Source organism: Eptatretus burgeri, chromosome 1, assembly GCF_056783735.1.
Source record: "Eptatretus burgeri isolate ZD-2024b chromosome 1, Ebu_testis_v1, whole genome shotgun sequence".
Classification (NCBI taxonomy): Eukaryota; Metazoa; Chordata; class Myxini; order Myxiniformes; family Myxinidae; genus Eptatretus; species Eptatretus burgeri.
The window spans coordinates 91635011-91656628 of record NC_140961.1 but is presented as its reverse complement, the minus strand read 5'-3'; the positions used below and the strand labels follow the sequence as shown (position 1 = coordinate 91656628).

Here is a 21618-nt window from a genome sequence, read left to right as displayed (position 1 = left end):
CTGTGAGGGTTTTGTATGAACTATTGTATGAATACATAAACCGCGCCGAGTGCTATATTGTTACGAATTTGGAAGCTTACTGCACACAACATTCAGGTCCTATAGAGCAGTTATATCTGTAAGTATGTGTTTCTAGTCAGGGTCCCATCCTATGTTTAATGGGTGATTAATTGTACGTGCGCTGCGCAATTATTTTATAGTTGGATTTTACGTCCCAACCGACAACCCCCAACAACTCTGCTTTCGGAATTGTCCGGGCTCTTTGCTCGCGGCGAGCAAGCACGTGTGTGGACAGAGTTTAACATGGGCATGGCATCCCTCTTTGGCCAATCGGAAAGGAGCAGGCGTCTCACCCGCCCCGTCCCCCACTCAACACTATCTCCATTACGCACATGGTTGGAGGTGAGGAGGTAGGCGGTGCTCCACCACCTCCGATCGGGACTCCACCCAGAAGGGTGGGAGTTGCCCCACCTCCCGTTGGCTTGTCCAATGGGAGACAGCCAGGGAATCGTGCAATGGGTCCGACCAATCAGGAGGTGAGTGGCCAAGAGAAGAAGCCCCTCCCTCCTAAAGGGGAAGTGTGGTTGTCGGGACCAGCATAGAGAGCCGGAGATCATGGCGTTTTGCCGAGCAGCCTGTCATCGTGCGTGAGGCATTTCTTGTGGGAAAGGACATTTCAATTCAGACATTTCCAACCTGGCATCCAAAGCCAGTGAGTGGTTGTCGACAAGAGTGCATTCTAGAGGATCGTGGCGATAGCGATCTGCAGTCCTGGTGGTGGCAATGCCAAGGTCATGGATTTGAGTCGCACCGTGGTGGTTCGGGTCGGTGTGACCGCACGAGGCGGGACAGGTACCCTGGGCCAGCTCTACTGACTGAAGACCCACAGAGGTCCATTTTCTAGGTGTGTGTGTGTGTGTGTGTGTGTGTGTGTGTGTGTGTGTGTGTGTGTGTGTGTGTGTGTGTGTGTGTGTGTGTGTGTGTGTGTGTGTGTCTGGGCCCTGTCTTCAAGTAGAATTGTGTCAGTGCTTTCTTTTGCTTATTGTACATTATTTACATTTCTTATTCGGATAACTCTGCTCTTTGTGTATTCCTTCCCCCCATTGTAAATAAATCCCCTTTTGTTTAATGTCCCAGCTCATCCTGGTCCTTTCTATCATTGGTTTGCTGCACTGTGAATGGGAATTGGGAGGCCTCATTGTTGCCGTAATCATGCAATTGGCCCGGCAGGATTCTGGTACTCTCCGCTCGGGGTACGACACGGATCCGGCTCGGTACAGGCCCGGATCGCGCAGATCCTGCCGAGGGTGAATTTCCCCAGTAGTTTGGATGACATGGGTATTTAGGTATATTGAAATTGGCAATTGACCCTACCCACGTGGTCGACCTATTGGCGATCTTTGGTCCGATAAGGGACCCGTGACCTTTCGCATTTATCTGAAAGGTACGACCTAAATTCCGGGTGTTTAGTGGAGCCGACTCTAATGCTCCCTCTAGCGGTCATGCTCACCACCGAGACCCGGCCCCACAACAATTGGTGTTTTTTGGAGCGGGGTTCGAACCCCTCCGCCTCCACGAAATTCACGGGATTCAGATCAGGGGTGTGGGGAGCAAACCCCCCCCCCCGTTCCCCCAAATTGCGAGCGAGTGAAATTTATTTCCCGGAACGCAACATGGCGAACCAAGATGAGCTGGGGCAGGTGGGTAGTAGTGTAGTGTTAGAGGAACCCATGGGCCAGGACACCACCCCCATGCAGGAACTTTTCCCGTGACCGGAACCCAAAGTAATGAGCGCGGCAGGAGGACGTATGACACCCTCCCCCCCCCCCCGCCAAATTCCCCCTCGACTCCTGGTGGATCTGCGCCCGACCAAGGTGAATCGGCTTCATCACGGTCGTTTGACATGAACCGGTTCGGGGAAATGTTGATGGAAATGTTGATGGAAATGAAGGAAAAAAAATGGATGCGAACGCACGCAATGCACAAATAATGGAAAAACGTATGGATAACAAAATGGATGCGATGGGAAACTAAATGGAGGCGAACATGCAGGCACTGGGGGGTGATATGCGAACACAGCAAGGGGAAATGCAGAGCATGGGGTTAAGCCTGCAGGCGAGCGTAAGAGGCATGAGGGTGCCTGCACATGGGGAAACGAGCGAGTCGATGAGGAGTGTGGAGGTTTGTTGGCCCGCAATGGATACGGGTGAGGTTGAGATGACGAGAGACGCCACCACAATTATCACAGAAACTAAAAAACTCGGACACGAGGGGACGACGGAAGAATTAAAGGAGGTGACGGAGACGCAGGAAATAAAAGAGACAAAAAGCCAGGAGGTAACGGAAATATTCAACGCGGTGACGGAGACGGAGAAATTAACAGAGACGACGAGCCAGGAATTAACGGAAATAATAAACGAGGTGACGGGGATAGAACAAATAGAGGGGGAACAAATAGAGAACAAAATTGAATGAAACTAAAGACGAGCGCACACACATAGAGTTTATAGGAGGGGACAATGAGCATGGGGAATGTTTCAGGACCCGGTGCGAGCATCAGGATAGCCTCCCTCAGGAACAGAGGGAGACGGTATGCTCCCTCAAAGTGGACTGCGACCAGGTGAGTCCGGTCGGGCCATACGAGGTTGAGCGGGTGTGTGATGCGAACGGGTCCATGCAGAGTTTGGGGGGAGGAGAGGCTTCGGGATCCCTTGTGCGGACTCCCACCCCCGATGTGATTGTCCCGGAGTGTGTGGTGGAGCGTGTGAGTGGTGCAGGTGTGTTGAAATGCGTGTCAAAAGGTGGGCAGAAGGCTCGTGTCATGGCATGTTTGAGTGCATGCGTGGAAATGGATATCGGATGGATCCAGACGGGAGACACGTGTAGCGAGCCTGGAAGGCCGCAGAGGGTTAAATTTTCTACCGCGCCGGGTTCGCGCGATGGCACGTACGAGGTCCATGGCGCGTTTCGCGCATGGCCCGCATGCGTGCATCTTTGTGATTCGGCCGGGAAATGTTCCATGTCAGACACGAGCAGGCCACGTGGACAGCGAAAATGTAAGCGAGTGTGGTTTGAATTTGGAACAGACGGGTCCGCATGCGAGCACATGTGCGAAGCTCCATGGGCTGCTTGCCACATGTTCTGTTCACGGAATGCACAGAGTGGGTTCCTGGGGCAATACGCTTGGGCTGGCCTGCATGGGAAACTGCACAGTTTCGGTGTGCGAGTGACGTCACCAGGGACCTTGCGGCGCGAGTAACATGTGAGCGGCGTGCGTTGGCTCGCATGGCGGACCCTTGAAAGTGAGTGCTGATTGCGATGCGCAGGGCGACGACATGGCTGCACGTATCGCCCGACAGAAGGGATGAGTGAGTGAGCCGTAGACCGCCGCCTTGGCGGTGCAAAAAAAAAACCCCTCGCTCCAAGTACACGGCCCGGCAGGGATGTGGTGGACATCCTGTTTGGGCATATGAGCATTAGTTAGCGGAATGGGTTTAGCTTAGTTAGACCGGCCTCATGGGGGCATGAGCCATCCTCCATGGGGCTCATGCAACCAGTTCGTGGGAAGTTAGATTTAGAATGGGACATGGATTGGGAGACATGAACTGACATGGAATGTGTAGTGGGGATGTAGGTTAGCTACGTAGAGTTAAAAAGGAATGTGCATTAGTTTAAGGGATGACGGGGATCACAAGATTGTATTGTTAGGGGAACATAGGAAGAGTGTGGAGTAAATGGAAAGAGTGAAAAATGCATAATGAGTGAATGTGGGTCAGCGGGCCCAAGTGTGTGAGTGGAGTGAATGTAGAATGCATGGTGCGAATGAATAAGTGGGGGGAGGAGTGAATCTCACCCAAGTGACCCTGGGGTCAGCGTAATGTTAGTTAGTGGGTTAGCCAAATTAACCAAAAGGAGGTCGTTTTGTTGTTGGTCTGGGAAGAAGGCACGATACCTTTTGAAGGGTGCAGGAGTCCATGGACCGGCTGGGAACGTGGCAGTTGAAAGGTGAATATCCAGTAGAGGGCACCCCGGGCACCGGACTAGTCGGCGAGAGTAGGCGAAGGGTCCAAGGGACCGGGATAATGTAGTGGGCATGGGCAACCCACAGAATGGGACCCGTAGCGCCAAAAATGCCACGTGGGCATCGGAGGGGGGCAATGCCGGGAAGGGCAACCCCCCACGTTCATAGGGAGCAGGTAGGCTCGGAGAAAGCCTCAGGGCCCGGGGGTGCCATAGTCAGAGTTCAGCAGGAGGGAAATCCCTGCCAAGTGAGCCACGCTGCCCAGCCATGAAATTGTGCAAAAGCACGAGTGAAAATTTGAGGGCTCGGCCCAAATTTATATCGGGACACCAACAAGGGCGACGGGAATCGTGGTTTGTGGAACCAGTAATTTAAAGTGACAGGCGTATGGAAAAGCCCCGTAGTAGTTCAAAGTTAATAAATGCTGGGATAGTTAGGAAATGTACGCCTTCGCACCATCCATCCCTTCGCTCTCCGTAGGCCGCTGGACCCACCTTGGTAAGATGGCTGAATTATGTGGGAGGTTATTCTGAGGCTTTGTTGGGCCTCGAGGCAGGACACTAGTCTCTTCCTTATTCCCCTCCAAAAAGGATTTTAGGGGTTGGGAGTAGGCTAGGTTGACAGGATAGGTTAGCTGGACAAAGACAGTAGGAGGGTTGGGGACAAGCAATTATAAGAAATAAAAAAATAAAAAGGGGCTAAATTTTGTGTTTATTGTTGCAAACTAAGGGAGTGGGTATGGGCAGAGACAGGCAAAGGCGATAGGTTGGGGGGTGGGTTGGAGACAGTAGGTTAGGTCCGAGCCCATTTCCAGACTGGCCGGCACCACCGCACTCCCTCCACAAACCTGACAGGACCAGACCAGAGGCCAGCCAGCTTCACATGCCGGCCTGCTTGTGCTGCATTTCCTGGTTCGCATTGCCTTGCCATGCCTTGTTTGCCTGCCTCTGCCATGACCCCATGCCTGCTAGCCCTTTTTGCATTGCCCCTGTGTTCACCATCCATCCATGTGCGCCAGGACCATCTTCCAGAGTGTTTTGCAAGGACTGCCCTGCAGGCAGCCACAGCAGGGGACTGCATTGTGCAGCCCATACATTGTGTTTTGCACCCGTCCATTCCCTGTGCCAGAGACCCGATTCGAGCCGCAAAGTGTTCATCTGCAATGACTTTTTCTTCCTTCCACAAATGACAGGTCCTGGGCCATGGTTAGTGTAAATATTAGTTAAGGTTGTAAACAACATTGTTTTGTGACCTTAAAATGTTATGCAAAGGTCAAATTTTGAAAGTTGTTGAACGAAACCGGGTTTTCGACATTTTGCAGCGAATAACCTGTCACCCGTACCACATCATGTAGGTCATTTTTATAAGTTGGTCAAAAATTATCACATTGTCTCATCCTTAACTTCTGAAACAATCTACATCGTCAAATACCGCTCGTGAACCATTGTCATCTTCAGACTTGTTCTTTACCTGTTCTTTACCAGTCTATTGGACATGCTCTACTGGATGTCACTGCAGGCTGCTGAGGATCCATGATCATGTGTACCTTCACCATTGTTTGCCATAATATATAGTTTGATCACCACCAAACACGAATTAAATGTTGGACCAACATCAGAGTTCACAATGTAGATTGACAGAGCAAATGAGCCAGGGTCAGAACTTGCAGGCAGAATAAACAGTATGTAAGTTAGCATAATTCCAAGCCGTACATACATACATACATACATACATACATACATACAAACATGCATACATATGGGAAAACAACACATAATACTTTGATTATCCTCATTTTATTACATTATCATAACACCTGGAAGTACTTCACAAGGTGTGTTCTCACCTGTTTGGAAAAGTGGTTGTCACAGCCATTGTGGAGCAAATTTGCAATGGCCCTTTTGCCAGTTTTCTTACTCCGGACATGTCCTTGTCACCTGCCCAATTTCATGCATTTATAATGTGCATACCTTCATACATTTCACTTTTCTGCTGGAATAAAAGGAACATGCATGAGACATTTGACCATATTTGCCATCCAGAGATGAACTCGGAGTTTTTGGTGGTGTCATCATCAAGGGAAGACAAGTCCTCATACCTGAGTCAATGTGTGCTGACATACTCGGCCATCTTCACCTGGGACACCTCAGAGTGGAAAAGACCAGACGTCTGACTCATAATTCTGTATACTGGCCAAAAATCAATGAAGACATTGCTATGTTTGTTGGGATATGCCAAGTTTGCCAAGAAAGACAGACTCCACAGTAGAAATAACCACTTGAGCCTCACAAAATACCCATCACGACCTGGACCAGGCTGGGAACTGACCTGTTTGAGGTGAATGAGGAAGACATTCATCATTGTGGACTACACTCCAAATATTTGATCATTCACAAGTGAAACAGCACCTCAAGCGTATCAGTTGCACAAATCAGCGCATTAACATTCGGTCTTCTCGAAGAGCCTGTGGAGATAGTATGTGACAATGGTCCCGAATTCATTGGGAAAGCATACAATGATATGTGAGCCAATTGGTCCACCAATCACACAACTCCTTCACCCCAATATCCTTGCTCCAATGGATTAGCAGAATGAATGGTCTGGAGAGTCAATCAGTGTGGAAGAAATGCCACGAGTCTGGCCAACATATCTACAGAGCTATGCTCAATTTGCAAGTTATACCTACTGACACAAAACTATCTGCGTAAGCTGAAATCGTGTTCGGTAGACCAGTCTGCACTACCCCACCGACAAACAACGCATATGACACACTGCAGGGATCTGCAGAAACTTCAGATGACTCAAGGAAAGGGGAGACAAAATGAAGCATGCTTATGACGAGCATGCTGGTCCAAATCTTCCAAATATGGATGTTAGACAGAAAGTCAGAATTCTCGATCACTCAACCAAAACCTGGTTTCCAGGTGAATAAACCAGGGTGCAACAAGAGCCAACATTCTATGAAGTTATCTTGCCTAATGGGATCACACTGTGATGAAACAGAGCACATCTGCATGAAGTATCTGGCCAGAGTAGCACTCGCACTGCACCCAATGCACAAGCTAGCATTGCAAAGCCTAGGTGTATCCAATTCAAAGACACAGTGAAGCCCGCTAAATTTGTGGATAGATAAACTACAGGAGGCAATGATTAGACCATGTGAAAGTGCAGCCGAACATGTCTTAAAAAGGTAAAATTCACGATTTTGACCAAGACTCAGCTCATGACAGACTCGTGCCAACGCAGACCAGTCTGAACCCAGAATGACACAGTACGACCACCAGATTGGGTCTACTCAGCCGTAATCCGGCAGATATGCCAACTGAGGAATAAATTTTAGTTTTCTTCCTCAAAGTAAGGAGCAATGTCATAGCAATTGAGAACAGTGACAATATGTTTTTTAGCCCCCATTGGACTTAGTCCGAAACGTGGGCTCATGGATTTGGTCTCAATTTTCATATCCGTGCGTATGCACGTGCCTGCATATGTACATCCGCAAACATATCTCAGATATGTCTGAACCAATTTTATTCTTTCTAGGCACAAAGACAACACAAAGGGAATGCATATGCATGTCATTTTTTTTCCACATCAGATCCAAGATGGCCGACTAGTGGCCATTTTAGTTGTAAAAAACTCGATGTTGAACATGTCCTCAACCATTTCTCGTACATGCCTTTACCGATGTTGTTCAAACTTGGCACACAAATAAATAATGTGGGCATACATGTGGACTTCATTTTTTTTTTCGATATCAGATTGAAGCTGGCCGATTGGCAGCCATTTTGTTACTTAAACATGTCCTCAACCATTTCTTTGACATGAATGGTCTAATTTTGTTCAAACTTTGGAAAACCACAGTACACAACAGTGATAACCACAAACCACAACCACACAAACACTTGTGTCTAACTTTATTTTATGATCTGATCAAAGATAGCCGACTGGTAGACAGGTGGTGATTTTAGTTGTAAAAAAAACACCCGATGTTGAAAACGTCCTTTATAATTATTTATTGGACATGCATTTCCCGATGTGTTCAAACTTGACACCGATAAGTACATAATATTTTACGAGATCAGCTCCAAGATGGCCGAGTGGTGGGCATTTTGTTACTTAAATGTGTCCCCAACAATTTCTCAGACATGCATTGTCTGATTTTGTTCAAACTTGGCACAAGCACATTACATGATGGCAGACATGTGCTCAATTTATTTCACGACCTGAACAAAGATGGCCGACTGATAGACTGGCAGCCATTTTAGGTGTACATAAATATGGGTTAGCCCTTTAACTCAATGCAGCAAAATTACGAAAAGAATGGGGGCTATGACATTTTATTTCCTTTTTTACTTATTTGCTCAAGGAAATGATAACTCATGTGATGTGTCAGTTTCCAGTTTTGATAAATGAAGTTTTCTCTGTAAGTTTTGAACTTTTATTGTTGATGAAATCTTTGCAGAAGAAATTCTGAGAAGAATTTTAAAATACTTATCTGTTGCAAAGTTGGGGAATATTGACGTTTTATTGAAAAAGGGGGGCATGTATTGATACCAAGAAACTATTTGAATGTGGCTGTTATGCACCTTTTTACATAGCTGAATGTCGTTCCTTTGGCGGACTTCTTTGTGACTCCCTGACTCGGAAGTAAACCATTCAGAGACTCTGTCTGTGTTTGTCCATTATTATCTCATTCACCTTGACACGTATCACTTCAGCACATGTACAAATCGGAGTGAGATAATACTTTCTCCTCTGTCTGCCTGCCTGGCAGTCAAACAAAATTCAAAATCGCTTCAAACAGGAAACTTACTGTTTTTACGAATGCCTTAATGGACACATACAGCAGGCATGAATAACTAATGTAATGTGTCCGATAGCATGATGAATTAAACCTGCAGAAAATGGTGGTAAAACCCAGAATTAATTTATTTATACGACTTTTACAATCCCTATTTTTTAATGGAATTATATATTGAAGAATGTAGAACACAAATTGCCTTTCATAATACTGTACTTCCAAAAACGACCAGTTTTCAGCATTGCATTTCAATGTATTTTTGGGGGGTCACGGATGAGAGCGGTGTTTGTGATTGCTTTTGGACCACTTCAATTGCCTTAAATTTCGGATATTTTTTAACAATCATTAAAATCATTATTTTATTAAATTGCAGTGATATTTAAGTAATGCTGTGCTGGGAATCGTGTTTTATGAACTCTTTCATTACTGTCATAGACAGATGACTGCAGTATACATTAACTATAGTGTCATTGATAATTAATTGGTGGTTAAATGATGGGAGAAGGAGGGCTAGAGGGTGAAGGGTGGAGGGAGGTGCCAGAAAAGGTTTAAAGTGGTGAAAAAAAATACTGAAGTGAGGTGAAGTAAGACTGTAGTGGTACTTTGGTTAACTAATTTTTCACTACAGTGGTACTGTAGCAATTTGTAGTTGTATTGTAGTGAAGTGAAATGTGTTGCCATTTTACATCTATATCTATAAAACTGAGGATGTGTGTGTGTGTGTGTGTGTGTGTGTGTGTGTGTGTGTGTGTGTGTGTGTGTGTGTGTGTGTGTGTGTGTGTGTGTGTGTGTGTGTGTGTGTGTGTGTGTGTATGGTCGTTATGCATTTCCACAAACTCCAATCGATTCCATTCAAATTCGGTACGATTATGGCTTTTGGTCCAACTTAGGTCATGGGCTATAAGTTTTTTCCATAACACTTCCGATATTCAAAAGAAATCGATAAATCGATATCCCTTATGGGATTTTCCATTCAAATCCACTCAACTTTAAGGCCTACGGGGGCCGCAAATTTCCACTTTGCCCCGGGCGCCGTTTACCTCCACTACGCCACTGCTGAAAAATCCCTGATTGCAGAAAAAAATCGAAAATTAATTTCATTCTTGCACTTCCCACTCGACTCCCAAAATAAGCTTAAATGCAATTTCTTTTTAATTGCTCGCTCTCCCTGCCTTTTCTGCTGCATACACTGCATTTGTGTATTGTGCTTGTGGTGCATGCGAGAAATTTAAGGTGTTAATTAACGTTAAGATGACGAAATCGATCCAGTGCATGCAGTTCACGCCGTGCACGCGTGCAAGCTTTTTGTGCATGACCTCATTGTGCATGTTCTATTGGTTGCTCAAGATCATTGCCCTTAGTTTTACTTTTGCACCGACCACTCAAGTGTGGTTTGGGATGCAACTCATTTGTCATTGGTCGGGCTATGCCGAGGAAAAACGTGTCACATTTTCTCCTGTTCCGCTATTGTACAGTCGCATATTTAGTGCTGTGGACTACCGATTATACTTTTTTCCTGTGATTGTGCTTCTGCTGTTTCCTGGTCTGACGTCATTTCTTCAAACGTTCGGAGGAACAATCCTGAGCTTGGCTGATTTTCAAATGCCGTTCGGTTACACTAACATTACACTTCCTATCCATGAGTTATTACTTTTGCGTTTAACCACTTCCCTTTTTTTACGTATTGTTTTTTCGATATAAACCCCAACTTACAAATTTACCCGTCTAAGTCGTACTCTACCCTACAATTTTTTTTGTTCCAAAAACCGTAGTTCTTTTCAATCTCGGTTTACCTTTTTCAATAATCTATATCTATAAAACTGAGGATGTGTATGGTCGTTACGCATTTCCACAAACTCCGACCGGTTCCATTCAAATTCGGTACGATTCTGGCTATTGGTCCAATTTAGGTCATGAGCTACAAATTTTTTCCATAACACTTCCGATTATTCGAAAAAAATCGATAAATCGATAAATCGATATCCCTTATGGGATTTTCCATTCAAATCCACTCAACTTTGAGGCCTACGGGGGATGCAAATTTCCACTTTGCCCCGGGCGCCGTTTTCCTCCGCTACACCACTGCCGAAAAATCCCTGATTGCAGAACAAATCGATAATTAATTTCATTCTTGCACTTCCCACTCGACTCCCCAAATAAGCTTAAACGCAATTTCTTTTTAAATGCTTGCCCTCACTACCTTTTCTGCTGCATACCCTGCATTTGTGTATTGTGCTTGTGGTGCATGCGAGAAATTTAAGGTGTTAATCAATGTTAAGATGACGAAATCGATCCCGTGCATGCAGTTAATTAACGCGAATTAACGTTAAGATGACGAAATCGATCCAGTGCATGCAGTTCATGCCATGCACGCGTGCAAGCTTTTTGTGCATGACCTCATCGCGCGTGTCCTATTGGTTGCTCAAGATCATTGCCCTTAGCTTTACTTTTGCACCGACCACTCACGTGTGGTTTGGGATGCAACTCATTTGTCATTGGTCGTGGTATGCCGAGGAAAAACGTGTCACATTTTCTCCTGTTCCGCTATTGTCCGGTCACATCTTTAGTGCTGTGGACTACCGATTATCCTTTTTTCCTGTGATTGTGCTTCTGCTGTTTCCCGTTCTGACGTCGTTTCTTAAACGTTCGGAGGAACAATCCTGAGCTCGGCTGATTTTCAAACGCCGTTCGGTTACACTAACATTACACTTCCTATTCGTGAGTTATTACTTTTGCGTTTAACCACTCCCCCTTTTTTACATATTGTTTTTTCGATATAAACCCCAACTTACAAATCTACCAGTCTAAGTCGTACTCTACCCTACAATTTTTTTTGTTCCAAAAACCGTAGTTCTCTTCAATCTCGGTTTACCTTTTTCGATAATGCCACCGAAAAAGAGGGTTTGTCTTGGGCGTCGGACAGCGTTAGCCACGACTCTAAGGGTTTCTTAGGCAAACGAGTCGCTCGAGGAAACTACCGCCCGACTTTCATAGAATGCTCTGCGCGCAGCGGAAATCAGGGCTTCGGAGGGCGATGAACAGCGGGCGGTTCGCCTTTCCAGGAACGCTGCTGCAACAGCTGCTTCCAGGGCTCGAGAGGGTATTGAGCAGCGATCGGTTCAGCGTTCCAGGAACGCTACTGCAACAGCTGCTTCCAGGGCTTCAGAGGGCGATGAACAGCAGGCGGTTCGTCTTTCCAGGAACGCTTCTGGAACAGCTCTTTCTAGGTCTACTGAGACTCCACAAGAGCGACGCGCAAGGTTAGACAGTAATAGTCAACGGCGGGACAACATCCGTGGCATCACGTGCCCAAACAAACAGTTTTGGTTTCGAAAAGCTTTTCAGTACGAGGCTGAAATTAACTATTCCATGCATGGTGACATACAAATTGGTGAGATGCGCTTCACCTGCCAATTTTGTCGTGCCCTGAAGTGGGGTGGGGAGTCGCCAGGGATGTGCTCTTCCAACGGTAAGGTCAGTCTACCTCCACTTGAGGAACCGCCACAGCCTTGAAGGGACCTGCTTGCAGAGTCTTCATTGACTTCAGATAGTTTCCTTAAGCTCATCAGGAAATATAACAGTGCCTTCCAAATGACCTCTTTCGGGGTGCATGTTGTTAGGGAAGGGAGTTGGATGCCTACGTTCAAAGTTCAGGGTCAGGTTTACCATTTAATCGGGTCGTTGCTCCCTTCGCAAAACTGTAAATCTTCGTTTTTGCAGATTTACTTCATTGCTGACTACAACAGACAAGCCGATGCACGAATTGATATTTTCCCTCCACCTGAGGATGACGAAGAACATGACACCTTAGACAGGGATGTGCTGCTTATCTTGCAACGCATGCTGCACAAGAAAAATAATTACGTTCGGAGTTTTAAGTGCATCTTAGATTCAGCCCCATTCCCCACTTTTTCTGTTGTCATTTACGCGGATAAGAGGCCTGCGGGGGAGCACGCCCGCCAATACAATGCCCCTTCATATAACGAGGTCGCCATACTCCTCCATGGGGACCAGCGTAAAAAGCGGGACATTGTTTTGCACAGTCGTAATAGCTGTCTTCAACGAATCAAGGAAACACACCGGTCATATGACGCCCTAAAATATCCGCTCCTATTCCCTTGCGGTGCAGACGGATATCGCTTCGGAATTCCTCAGGTTGAACCAAGTGATCCAACTGTCTCAACATCAAAAAAATGTGTCATGCATGGCATACTACGCCTACCGCTTCATGACAAGGGCTACCAATTTCAACCCTCTTCACAGGTCGCGCGATCTATTTCATCAATTTGCAGTTGATATGGCTGCCAAAATGGAATCGGAGAGATTGTGTTGTATCAAACTCAATAAAAAACAGTTGCGCTCAGACTCCTACTTCCATTTTTGTGATGGTGTAAGGAACGACGTCGACCCTCGAAACTTAGGCACTGTTTGCATCCTTTCGTCAACCTTTACGGGTAGTCCGCGAGACATTCATGAATGTACGAAGGATGCTATGACTTATGTCAGGCACTATGGTCCTCCCCACGGCTTTCCAAGGTGCAGCGCAACTTCGTCTTGTGTGAAAGGACTCACTGCGACTTCTAGCCAACTCCCATTTTGCCTGGAAGTACTCGCCTAAACGCTTCTTCCATTTACGGCCCTCGGTGGACCCATACAGGTATGCATTTAACCATAAAAGAATCATAGTACGGTAGAATTTATTTCACCTTCAAATCTTTCGCTATTTCAGGTGCCCATCAAACAGCCGTCCAGAATCAGAATGTCCTCTCAGTTGCAAGTTCACCAAGAGAACAATTCCGCCGTTCTGAAAACCTAACTCATCTTTTGCATGTTACTTCCAACTTTTATCCACCTGTCAATACATCATTTCACCCAACGTTTTCTACGGTACCATACAGGTCCGGATCAAAAAGTCTTTACGCGGTTTAGGGCCGTCAATTATGAGGTAGTAAGTGTTTAACTGTTTAGTGGTGGAGCTACGCTTATTGTGGCTTTCAGCAGCTATTCAGGAAATTTGCAAGAAATCCCGAGCAACGCCGGGCTTTACTGCTAGTAGATGATAAAAAGTAGAAAGGAAGTCCAACTAATTTTTCTTTAAATTACCAGTCAATAACTAGAGGCAAAGAATTGTACTGCAGTATGTCTGTATTACAGTATTCTTCTTCTTCTTTCGGCTGCTCCCATTAGGGGTCGCCACAGCGGATCATCCGTATGATCCGCATAGTGATTTGGCACATGTTTTATGCCGGATGCCCTTCCTGACGCAACCCTGGTCGCCTCTTACGACACAGGGATACATGTCTGTAATACAGTATAGTACTGTATAGTTAATGCTGTATAACTATAAAATGTACCACAGTAAAACTACAATATTTAAACTGTAGGAAGTTAGAGTACTTTATAGTTACTGTCATAATACGATTGGAATGCTTTTGCCTGTAAAAACATGCATTACAATTATCGACAATCATCACAGAAAAGAAATCGTACTTTATATAAACTAATGCTACACATATATCTTGTTTTGGAAATAGTGAGGAAAAGATTATTCAAAAGTGTTTTCTTTGATTGAAAAGAAACGTTGGCAAAACACTCCATTTTCCTGGAATACAAATCATTCTGCACTTATCTTCAGTCAAGGCATGTTGATAAAAAATATTATCTCAACAAATGGTAATTGGACATTATTAATACACAGCAGACATGAAATATTTTTGGAAAACTTGAAGAATAAAAACAATTGTTAAATTCACAATTATGAAAAATAATGAAAATAGCAAATTATCTTGTTCAAATTAATGACAAAATTATACAGGCGAGTTAGTTTATGTGGAGTTGGGTATAAATGAAACTTATAAAATGTAATGTCTTTAATTTGTGTATCTTTTAAGATTCATTTTCAGAAAAAAGGAAAGTATATCAGTGTATACTGGAGCTTGTTCCTTCTGTCTGGGAAACAAAAATAATATAATATACTGTTTAACAGTTGTTTATTTAACAAGGAAGTGAGAGTTTATTGTGATGATATTTGTTTTCTTCTTATTTGCCAACATGCTTACTGTCTGTGGGAAAGCTTGCAACCCTCCAACCAGAAAAGGAATCAATAACCTTTCTTCCAGAGGCAATGTTATTATAGGTGGATTTTTTCCAATTCACAATTCTGAAGTAAAAGAACATTCTTCTCTCAAAGGATATCATATCAAACTTTCCTGCACAATGCAAGACCCTTTGATTAATATGTATTTTTTTGGAAGTATTTGGAATTAATAATTGTCTTCTGTTGATGTATGATTAATGTTGCAATTTTTTGATGAACCACCAAAATAATTACTCAATGTAAAAGGTAAAATGTAGCATTGAATTATCACTGCTTAAACCGTTAATTTTATCTATATTGCATTTACAGTGAGTACGTATAAAATAAATAAAGATTCAAGATATTGTCAAGCAATGTCAAACAAACTAAGATGGAGATTCTGTGTGTGTGTGTGTGTGTGTGTGTGTGTGTGTGTGTGTGTGTGTGTACATATATACATATGTAAAGTGAAAAAAATTGTCAACCAAGCATTTCATTGCAGGTTATGCCCACAATGACGACAATGGGCCATGACGATGGTGTTTGCGATTATAGATAAACAAAAATGATACAATACTTCCAAACATAACATTAGGTTATGATATATATGATTCTTGTTTTGCAATTCCTAAAGTGACACAACATGGTCTCTTGTTCTTAGAAAATGTTATTGATTTGGTTTCAAAGACTGAAGAAATTTGTTTACCAAAAGTAGTTATTGGTCCATTTGTTTCAAAACTTATCAAGCTGTTGAGTACTACCTTTGGTTTATTTCACTTCCCCCAGGTGATTATGCAATCTTCATATTCGGTTTGACTTGTGCGAGAATGTGAAATATAAACATATGTATGCAATGTAAATCAAATAAACAATTGTGATACAATCACCCCATTATGATATCCTGTACATACTTGTGTGTCCGTGTGGTTGTGTATTTTGTTTGACAGTGAATGGAATCTTGCTATTTGAATTTTTTTTTTTTTTACTCACTGTAAAAGAAGGGTGTTGAAGAATTACGTGAACCTTTTGTAAAATGCGAAAAAATATTCAGTTAAACCCAAAATATTGTGTAGCATTAGTCAATGCAGTGAGACATTTTTACAGGCATAATGAAATCGGAATTTATGAAAGTATTTTGGGTAAAAGCCAGATTTCAGTCAACTTTGTTATGTGCTGTGGAACAGGGGAGTATTTTAAAGTTATTTTTGAAGGAGTACTCACGCATGCGTCCAGTGAAAATGAATATGACCCACACTGCACAATTTTGTGATGTACGTCTTTCAAAGAGATGTATGTTTAAATGGTGCAATATATTCAAGGTTGGTGAATGATTTTGATTATTCTCAAATTTAACCAAATAATGTCCCTCAAGCAAACATTAACTGTGTTTAACAACTAATTTTGGAGTATCTCATGATTTGTATGTGTAAAATTGCAGAAGAATTGCATGTCAGTGTTGAAAATGAGAAAGTAATCAATATTGTGCAAATCATTGTGCAACTTTGAAATTTTACAACTTATGATGGACACATCATATAAACAAATTGGAAATGGCATATGAAAACCTAATAATCAAATATGTTAATGTTGTTATTGCTGTTGTTAAATCCACAATTCTCCTGGGTTTCTTGACAATTTGACATTTTCTGAAGAACACATTGTGCTCCGGGTACAGACTGCTCTCCATTACACAGTTATTTCCACCATCTTGTTGGCAATATTATTACTTCAACCAGTTTCGCATCCTCAGTTTACCATTCAAACCCCCCTGATAAAAAGTTAGCAATGACCTGATCCTCACTGGGCAGGTAAGTGAAAATCTAGTCATGAACAACTTCTATGTTGTTTTGATAACTCCCCATTCAATAGAGGGTGCACGTGCATGTGACATCACCACATTTGCTGTCCGCTATCTTGGAGTACCAACTAACAAAACGAAATGACACGTGCACTGCATCATTGTATTTACAATTGTTAAAATAGGCGTTAAAATGGTGAATTTTTGTTCATTATTTTTGTTGTGGCAATTGTGCCGATACAAAGGATTGGTTGTCATATCATAGACTCCAAGGATTTTCACTTGGAGGCTGGACTTGCGAGTTATGAGGGATGTTCACGAGGGATCCGGAATGAGACTCTCACATCCAAGAAACGGTGTGTGTGTGTGTGTGTGTGTGTGTGTGTGTGTGTGTGTGTGTGTGTGTGTGTGTGTGTGTGTCTCGTTGATTGCTATCTCCATAATTCGAGTTTCAGAAGGTAGAACAGAGTCCTCCCAAGACTCGGAGTATCCAGCTCCATTTCGGTGAAAGACCGTGATTCATGGACCAAGTTGTGAAGTTTTTTTGTTCTCCCAGTTTTATTCCAAGGGATCTTTTCAGGATTGTCACTAAGCCCCTCACAGTCTCCAACTGTAATTCGGTTGTGGTGATATTCCCAGGGATGGTTTGTGGGATCTTTGTGAGCTTCTTCTTTATCATTCCCATTGCTGCAATTACAATTCGTACTCTTCAGCTTCAGTACTCTTCTCTTCCAAGATATTTTCACTTCATTCTTGAGGTGTGTGTGTGTGTGTGTGTGTGTGTGTGTGTGTGTGTGTGTGTGTGTGTGTGTGTGTGTGTGTGTGTGTGTGTGTGTGTGTGTGTGTGTGTGTGTGTGTGTGTGTGTGTGTGTGTGTGTGTGTGTGTGTGTGTGTGTGTGTGTGTGTGTGTGTGTGTGACTTGTTGATCCATATCTGAACTGAATTGATTATACTGATACAGCATCAGCGTTTTTAGTCTTTTTATTATCTTCTGGAAACAGAAGTTTTCAGCATTCATTAGTGGTACTGTGAAGGTCAATTGTAAAATTGCTTCAAAGAATAGGAAAATCGAAGGGTAAAAGAGAGAATTTCAAAATGAATGGACTGAATCCTTCGCATCCACATCAAGTTTGGCTGCACTCCCTTTATGTCTCATTTTCCATGAGAAATTCTTCAATAATAAAAAAATCCAATCTCAAGAGGTATTTTCTAAAAAAACACACAACATTTACCGAAAAGTTTCCAGTAGTAGATGCCAAAACGAGAGCCATAGAGGAGTTGAAGCACATAGCAGACCAAAGTAAGAACACATTCACTATATGGATGAAATCACCGAGTAGCACAACTACTGCTAGTTATGTGGCATCTCAAGTGATTGTGAAATGAGGAAAGCCATTCACAGATGGTGAATATATAAAATAGTGCTTTACCAAAGTATCAGAGCAACTTTACAATGATTTCAAAAACAAAAACGAAATTGTTCAAAAAAGTTAGAGACATGCCATTGTCTGCAAAGACGGTGAGGGACAGAACAGTAAAAATGGCAACAGACATTACCAGTCAGCAAATTAAGGACAATAATTCAGCTCCGGGCTTCTCCATCGCTTGCGACGAGTAGTGTGATGTTGACGACATTGCACAGGTTGCTCTTCTCGGTGTGTATATGAATTCCGAAGGACCCTAAGAGTAGCTGATTGAATTGCTGCCCTTCAAAGGCCAAAACAAGGGGAGAAGATATTTTGTCAATTACTGTTGACTGCCGTAAGACGAAATAAATAAGCACCGGTCATATCATCTCAGTTGTGACTGTGGGGCACCAAATATTAAAGGGGCACATAAGGTGTTTGTTACTGTGTTGCAAAAAACACTGGATCATAATTTTCAATCGTTTCACTGCATCATTCATCAAGAATCACTCTGCAAAAACGTTTCCACCGAAGACCACAGAAGTGATGACCCTGGTTATACAAATTGTCAACAAAATAATGGCAAAAGGGTTGAACTAATTACAGTTCTGTGAACTTCTTGAAGAAGTCAACTGTTAATATTTGGACCTTCTTCTGCACAACAGAGGTATGAGGGCTTTCCAGGGGAAGAGGGCTTGAACGTTTTGCAGCCTGTCTGAAAGAGGTGAACGTGTTTATGCAGGAAAAGGGTGGTGAATATGTAGAGCTTATATTACTGATCCTCAGTGGCAACAGAGATTTCACATCATGGTGGATTTCGCCTCACTTTTAAATGGCCTGAGCAGAAATCTGTAAGGAAAGGGAAACACAGCTCACTTGCTTTCAGAAGAGATGCTATCATTTGAGCGGAAACTAGCATTGTTTGTGAGAGACATGGAGATAGGTTTGCTGCTCATTTCCCATCACTGAAACATTTCAAAGAGGAGACAAACGATGAATTTGACACGAAGAACCTAAAAATTGTGATAGTTTCAATGCAAGAAGCCTTCACAGGGAGATTTCAGGAATTCAGAAAGGAAAAGACAACTTTATCATTTGTGTTGAAACCCCTTGAAGCAAACACTTCTGCACTCAACGTTTCAACATTTACAAGAGTAGACCGAGCAGAAGGAGAAGTAGAACTGGCTGATTTGCAGGACAAGGACATGTGGAGTTCTAAATTCAGAGGTGAAGTGACCAAACTCAAAAGTCTAGAAAGACAGATCTACCCTGGCACCATAACACAGATGGAATGAAATGCATGATCTTAAAAAGCAAGACCAAATTGTATTTGATTTTTGGAAATATTTACTGGAAACCTACAGTACTGTGAAGAGATATGCATTGGCATTCTGTCCATCTTCTGGTCGACTGACCTGTGCGAGCAAGTGTTTTCAAGTATGCATTTCATAAAAAGCACACTGAGAAACCGATTGAATGAGGCGAGTTTAAAGTCCTGCTTGAAAATGAAAATGACAGCACACTGTCCAGACATTGAATGACTCTCCAAAGAAACTCTGCAGCAGAAATTACAACAAACTGGAAGGGCACTCAGAAGAGTGCATACATCCACCACGCAATGCCTGATCCAATAGAACATGTCAGGGCCAAGAAATTTTCAAACTATCAGGATATATATATATATATATATATATATATATATATATATATATATATATATATATATATATATATATATATATATATATATATATATATATATATATATATATATATATATATATATATATATATATATATATATATATATATATATGCCTGGTGTTGGCTTAATGGTTAGGGTGGTGGGCTTAGGATCCGAGTATCCTGAGTTCAAATCCCACTCGGCTGTTGAATTAATACCAGGTGGGGTTGACTCTGCCTGTCATCCTTCCGAGGTCGGCAAAATGAGTGCCAGCATGCTGGTATCCTGTGTCGGAGTGGCGACCCGTCCAGGATTGTACCCAATAGCCAAGGAGACTGCTTCGGCAGCACCAACGCTCTGCACAGAGTATGGTCCCAGTGGATGGATGGATATATATATATATATATATATATATATATATATATATATATATATATATATATATATATATATATATATGAGAGCCTGGTGTTGGCGCAGTGGTGAGGGCAGCGGCTTGGGATCCAAAAGGTCCTGAGTTCAAGCCCCGTTGGGCCACTGAATTAATAGACCAGGGGGTTGACTCAGCCTGTCATCCTTCCGAGGTAGGCGAAATGAGTACCAGTATACTGGGCTGGTGCATACCCCGGTTAAAACAGGTGTACCATATCCCTGTGTCGTAAGAGGCGACCAGGGTTGCGTCAGGAAGGGCATCCGGCGTAAAACATGTGCCAAATCACTATGCGGATCATAAGGATGATCCGCTGTGGCGACCCCTCACGGGAGCAGTCGAAAGAAGAAGAAGAAGAAGAAGAAGAAGAAGAAGAAGAAGAAGAAGAAGAAGATATATATATATATTGATCGACTACCCATGTCCGCCTACCGGTGTGTATATATATATATATATATATATATATATACATATATATAAATATATATATATATACATACAAATATATATATATACATATATATATATATATATGTATATATATATATATATATATGTATGTGTATATATATATATATATATACATACATACATATATATATATATATATATATATATATATATATACATATACATATATATATATATATATATATATATATATATATACACATACATATATATATATATATATATATATATATATATACATATATATATATATATATATATATATATATATATATATATATATATATATATATACATATATATATATATATATATATATATATATATATATATATATATATATATATATATATATATATATATATATATATATATATATATATATATACATATATATATATATATATATATATATATATATATATATATATATATACATACATATATATATATATATATATATATATATATATATATATATATATATATATATATATATATATATATATATACATATATATATATATATATATATATATATATATATATATATATATATACATATATATATATATATATATATATACACATATATATACATATATATATATATATATATATATATATATATATATACATATACATATATATATATATATATATATATATATATATATATATATATATATATATATATATATATATATATATATATATATATATATATATATATATATATATATACATATATATATATATATATATATATATATATATATATATATATATATATATATATATATATATATATATATATATATATATATATATATATATATATATATATATATATATATATATATATATATATATATATATATATATATATATATATATATATATATATATATATATATATATATATATATAT

The 21618-nt window shown here is 41.4% G+C and overlaps 1 protein-coding gene and 2 long non-coding RNA genes across 4 annotated transcripts in view; 2 read left to right on the top strand and 1 right to left on the bottom strand.

Moving 5' to 3' along the window:
- LOC147034943 (extracellular calcium-sensing receptor-like) overlaps positions 1-21618 on the top strand; it is a gene marked incomplete at its 5' end in the record, with an annotated part of 379428 nt that overhangs the window by 44740 nt on the left and 313070 nt on the right. The gene's annotated exons all lie outside the window — the stretch shown is intronic.
- The window catches only part of LOC147034945 (uncharacterized), a 116716-nt gene that overhangs the window by 29999 nt on the left and 65099 nt on the right, over positions 1-21618 (top strand). The gene's annotated exons all lie outside the window — the stretch shown is intronic.
- The window catches only part of LOC147034946 (uncharacterized), a 44107-nt gene that overhangs the window by 10166 nt on the left and 12323 nt on the right, over positions 1-21618 (bottom strand). The window contains exon 2 of the long non-coding RNA XR_015060832.1: positions 18254-18403. This is a non-coding gene — a long non-coding RNA (uncharacterized LOC147034946). The remainder of the gene's footprint in view (positions 1-18253; positions 18404-21618) is intronic.